The sequence below is a fragment of the Capsella rubella genome, unplaced genomic scaffold (assembly GCF_000375325.1).
Source record: "Capsella rubella cultivar Monte Gargano unplaced genomic scaffold, Caprub1_0 scaffold_7, whole genome shotgun sequence".
Classification (NCBI taxonomy): Eukaryota; Viridiplantae; Streptophyta; class Magnoliopsida; order Brassicales; family Brassicaceae; genus Capsella; species Capsella rubella.
In genome coordinates, this window is record NW_006238917.1 from 12,360,969 (window position 1) to 12,362,466 (window position 1,498).

Sequence of the window (1,498 nt, forward strand, 5' to 3'; positions counted from 1 at the left end):
CACAAAATCCTTAAACCAAATCTCTTTGCGAATAGGTATTCTGCTCATCTAGATTATTTTCAGGAAATCAATAACACTTTCGTGTCTACCAATTAACCTAAGATCAGATTCTAGGTTGCTTTCACTACTCTAGAACAAATTAACCACAATCTAGATGAAGAATTCTACTGATTAAATCCTAATAATCTAACATCCTAACAATTCATGAATTCCTTTGAAAACCCTAAACCTAACAAGAGATCTACTCTGACATGGTGAATGAAACAAACATTATGAATAAAATAGATATCAAAAAAGAAAGTAATAGAAGAAATAAAAAAGTTCTGAATCTTCTCTGAAGGAGGTTTTGATTCTTCTCTCCTGACTCTCTACAAATCTCTCTCTCTCCAAAATAAAGCTTAAGTCTTAACAAAACCCTAAAACTCAATATATATGTCTTAACCACGAACTGGGCTTAATTGCAAATAAGGGAAACTTTTGGGCCGAATATGCAAATCTTCTGAACTTCAATTAAGCGAGAAATTCAATTGCCGTCTGATATTGGTGTCGATCGACACCAGAAGTTGTGACGCTCGACACTCACACCAAATATGCTTTCCCGATACATTCCTTCGACACATCTTCTCCAAATGCTCCAAAAAGCTCCAATCCATGCCAAATAGTTCCTAATCCTGAAATGACTCAAAAAGACTCGAAAACACTAGAAAAGCTCTATAAATAAGACTTATATCATGACCAAAAACCCGTAAAACCATGATATATCATTCCTCATCTTGGTTTCCATTCTCGTCGAGTGATATGTCGTCGTTAATAACTTCTTCTCCATGAGTCATGTTATCCGAATCTTGATCATGTGTAGCGGGTGAGGGTGGCACATCGTTGTTGGTGACACCAAGGCGTTCGAGGAGGATCTTGAGGTTAGTAGCTCTGTCCGAAGAGGAGTGAGCTAAGTCTTGAATGTCCTCCCAATTTCGTTCATCATGGAAGCCTTTTGTTTCGATGAATTTCACATCCCGAGACACATGATGATGAGGACATAGAACCGGACATCGAGGAATGCTCGACGGATGGCCACGAACCGGTAACGAGTGACCCGACACCAACAATCCCGACGGTCATAGCTGGACCAATGACCCGTTCACGTACAAGGAAGCTAAGAGAAACATTCAATGAAGGAGTTGAGGCCCTGATCAACGCAACCGGCCAAGTGGATATTCTATCGGCCGACCCTCGACCCCCGGACGCGAGTGGAAGCCTCAACAATTTCCATCGACCCAACGATGGAGAACAGACCAACCGAGGTAAGTTTCATCGACCAAGTCCATATTTTAGGACTAACGATCGAGCCGGTTTCGCAGGAGACCCCCTAGAAACAAGAGTCGATCGAGCATCGTCACCCGGCATCGACGACACGAACGCCCGAACGATCGACCCGGACGACCCACCACCAACACAAGGGATTCGAGATTCATCAAAAAGTGCTGATTTTAAAAGCTTT